Source organism: Glycine soja, chromosome 6, assembly GCF_004193775.1.
Source record: "Glycine soja cultivar W05 chromosome 6, ASM419377v2, whole genome shotgun sequence".
In the NCBI taxonomy this organism is placed as follows: domain Eukaryota; kingdom Viridiplantae; phylum Streptophyta; class Magnoliopsida; order Fabales; family Fabaceae; genus Glycine; species Glycine soja.
This window is the reverse complement of record NC_041007.1, coordinates 28,276,843-28,281,249: the sequence shown is the minus strand read 5'-3', so window position 1 is coordinate 28,281,249 and position 4,407 is coordinate 28,276,843.

Below are 4,407 nucleotides of genomic sequence, written 5' to 3'. Positions count from 1 at the left end.
AAGGTGAGGGCGTGTAGCCCTCTCAAGGCGAGGACATGTAGTCCTCTAGAGGTGAGGGCGTGCAGCCCTCTGATGGTGAGGACGTGTAGTCCTCTCAAGGCGAGGACGTGTAGTCCTCTGACGGTGAGGGTAACTAGTACCCAAGGTGAGGGCGTGCAACCCTCTCAAGGCGAGGACATGTAGTCCTCTGGAGGTGAGGGCGTGCAGCCCTCTGATAGTGAGGACGTGTAGTCCTCTCAAGGCGAGGACGTGTAGTCCTCTCAACGGTGAGGGTAACTAGTACCCAAGGTGAGGGCGTGTAGCCCTCTCAAGGCGAGGACTTATAGTCCTCTGGAGGTGAGGGCGTGCAGCCCTCTGATGGTGAGGACGTGTAGTCCTCTCAAGGCGAGGACGTGTAGTCCTCTGACGGTGAGGGTAACTAGTACCCAAGGTGAGGGCGTGTAGCCCTCTCAAGGCGAGGACATGTAGTCCTCTGGAGGTGAGGGCGTGCAGCCCTCTGATGGTGAGGACGTGTAGTCCTCTCAAGGCGAGGACGTGTAGTCCTCTCAATGGTGAGGGTAACTAGTACCCAAGGTGAGGGCGTGTAGCCCTCTCAAGGCGAGGACATGTAGTCCTCTGGAGGTGAGGGCGTGCAGCCCTCTGATGGTGAGGACGTGTAGTCCTCTCAAGGCGAGGACGTGTAGTCCTCCCAACGGTTAGGGTAACTAGTACCCAAGGTGAGGGCGTGTAGCCCTCTCAAGGCGAGGACATGTAGTCCTCTGGAGGTGAGGGCGTGCAGCCCTCTGATGGTGAGGACGTGTAGTCCTCTCAAGGCGAGGACGTGTAGTCCTCTCAACGGTGAGGGTAACTAGTACCCAAGGTGAGGGCGTGTAGCCCTCTCAAGGCGAGGACTTATAGTCCTCTGGAGGTGAGGGCGTGCAGCCCTCTGATGGTGAGGACGTGTAGTCCTCTCAAGGCGAGGACGTGTAGTCCTCTGACGGTGAGGGTAACTAGTACCCAAGGTGAGGGCGTGTAGCCCTCTCAAGGCGAGGACATGTAGTCCTCTGGAGGTGAGGGCGTGCAGCCCTCTGATGGTGAGGACGTGTAGTCCTCTCAAGGCGAGGACGTGTAGTCCTCTCAACGGTGAGGGTAACTAGTACCCAAGGTGAGGGCGTGTAGCCCTCTCAAGGCGAGGACATGTAGTCCTCTGGAGGTGAGGGCGTGCAGCCCTCTGATGGTGAGGACGTGTAGTCCTCTCAAGGCGAGGACGTGTAGTCCTCTCAACGGTTAGGGTAACTAGTACCCAAGGTGAGGGCGTGTAGCCCTCTCAAGGCGAGGACATGTAGTCCTCTGGAGGTGAGGGCGTGCAGCCCTCTGATGGTGAGGACGTGTAGTCCTCTCAAGGCGAGGACGTGTAGTCCTCTCAACGGTGAGGGTAACTAGTACCCAAGGTGAGGGCGTGTAGCCCTCTCAAGGCGAGGACATGTAGTCCTCTGAAGGTAAGGGCGTGCAGCCCTCTGTTGGCAAGGACGTGTAGTCCTCTAAAAGTGATAGGTACAAGTACCCAAGGGTCCACCCTTATGAGAAAGCAAGAGATCGACTCATTGAGAGGGCCGGTCATCCCAAATCCACAAGATTTGGACATTAGATGTAGGAAATCTATGCAGTTAACATGATTTTTAGGGATGCAGATGCATGCAACCTTTGTCGTGAAATTTGGTAAATGCGGACTTCATATGAAACAATGCAATGTAATGGAAAGTTGTACAATGTTCATGACATTCTTTCCCTATTTTGTGATTTTGATTTTGATTTAATTTTTTTGGAAAACACAGATTGACTGTCCTTTTGAAAGAGGTGATAATTCATGCAACCTCATCCTATCTTTTTTGCAAATCTCTCCGGGAACTCCCTCAGAGTGTGTGTTCTGTTTGATTTAGTCACTTGACCATTTTGGAGTGACGGCAATGGAGTCGTTTGATGTTTGATCAATCCATTGAAATCCTAGGGTTTGTCCCCCCCTTTTTTTGTTAAAAACATCGATGGGTGAGAACTTTTGATCGGCCCCTATGTTCACTTGAGGCTCATGCACGGTGCCCCTCATTGCCCCAGTGTAAGGCTTTGAGGTACCAATCGTTGTCTTTTGTCATGACCTTGTAGCTGGGAACCTATTGAGTGAGAACTTCTAATCTGCCCCTAGGTTCGTTTGAGGTTTATGCATGGGGCCTTTCATTGCCCCAGTGTAGGGCTTAGAGGTACCAATTGTTGTCTTGTTTTCACAACCTCGTAGTGAGGAAGAATGAAAGACGCAATTGATTCTTGCAAAAAGAATTTTCCAAGGACGAGAAATAGTTGAAGGATTTTTCAGTTGATGGATTAAGTGAAATGACTCCTATGTAGAAGCAAGATGTTTTGATGTCTTGATGATGCTAAAGGATCAAGTGCTTCTAATTTTTATTCAAGACAAGAATCCAAGAAAGTCAAGATATATGATCAAGTTGATCTCTAGAATCTTAGGAAGAAGTTTCCAAATTGAAGAAGCAAAAGGTTTGACCAAGGAATTCTATCCTTTCAAATTGAGATTTGCTCTCTGGTAATCGATTACTAGCAGTTTGAAAATGTTTTAATTCAAATTTTTAAAACCTGTAATCGATTACATAAGTCTTGTAATTGATTACCAGAGGGGATTTTCAGAAAATAATTTCCAAGAGACATATCTATTCAAATGTTTTATGAACGGCCATTCAAATGTTTTAAAGAGAGTTTTCATTGCCCAAACAGTTTTATCCTCTCGAAAGATCAAGAGTTTTTTCTGAACTGAAATGTCTTATCCTCTCAAAAAGATTCCTTGGTCAACCACTTGCTTATTCAATAAGGAATTTTTGATTGATCTTCATTTTACAATCTACCTCTTTTACGAGAGACCTCTTCTTCTCTTTTTCTTATTTCTGAAAAGGGATTAAGAGACCGTGGGTCTCTTGTTGTAGAGGATTCCTGAACACAAGGGAAGGGTTATCCCTGTATGCATTGTTAATCCGAAAAGAGAGATTGATAGTTCAATTGGGGAATAGTCTTTGCATCTTAATTCAACCCCCCTTTTTCTTAAGGTAACTGAGGCCATTTGTCCAACACCCTATTCTTGATAACTCACTTCTCTCTAAAAAGACAAAATGAGGTCACATGAACGTCTATATTGAAAACACAGTCAATCAAATGCCTTTTTATTTTTTATTTTGAAACTTATTTTTTATTTTGAAACTTATTTGTTTTGAACTTTGCTCGTTGTTTTACGGCACCCCCACCAACGTGCAAGATGAGTAATCTCTGATTGAACGGTCTTGGAAGTCAACACTCAGGAGCGCAGGTTGCTTGAGCAAACAGACCAATGGCTTACACCCACATTCCGGTGAAAGTGGAATAAGAAAACATGCGTTTGTGAGAGGATGAGGGACAAAGATATCAACTTTATCCATTTCATTTAACATTGTAGCTGTGGTTTACAATAATGGCATAAACTTGGAAACCCTGATGAGTCATTAGGGACACCTAACAACAGCTTTCAAAATTGCCCCATGTGTGGCATCTCTTGTCAATGTCAGGATTTACACGCAATTCTCCTCAAATTTCAGCCAGCCTGCATCAATCAGACCTTGCACCTTACGCTTCAGAGCCCTACAATGCTCAATGGAACGCCCCGAGGCTTCTCCGTGACAAGCACACATTGCGTTCGAGTCGTATTCTCGGAGAAATGGAGGTTGATGAACCTTGGCTAGGGTTATGGCTACCATTGAATTATCAAGTAGATATGGGATCAAGTTTAGCATATGACAACGGAATTTGGGGTGAACCCTACAGGCTTTTTGCTGCAAAATTCCTTTTTGTTGGTGTTTTTTTTTTTTTTTTTGGTTTGTGCTAAAGGTGGTCTTCGTCATTGGAAGTGCGGTAGACAGACTTTGTGGTTGACTTAGGGATGGCCTTTGTGGATAACTGGGTGGTGGGGTAAGGAGGAGGTTTGTTATTGGCTGAGTAATGACATTGTTGGGTTGGTGGGAAACTTGGCCGTATAGGAATGGCAGTCATAGCATGGGTTTCTCCCTCTTTCTCACCCTCTTCATTTGCCCCAGTTTTCTCAGTCGTCCTAGTAGGATGATCAAATTTGCCTCTTTTCGGATCCACTTCGATCTTTTTGCTGGCGAAGACCAAATTTGTAAAACTTGAAGGTGTGTAACCCACCATTTTTTCATAGTAGAACACCGGTCACGTGTCTACTATCATTGTGATAATCTCTTTCTCTGTTTTTGGGGGTGCTACTTGAGTTGCCAAGTCTCTCCATCTTTGGGCGTATTCTTTGAAAGATTCGTGCCCCCTTTTTGCACACTTTTTGTAGTTGCATCCTATCCGGAGCCATATCAGAATTGTACTGACACT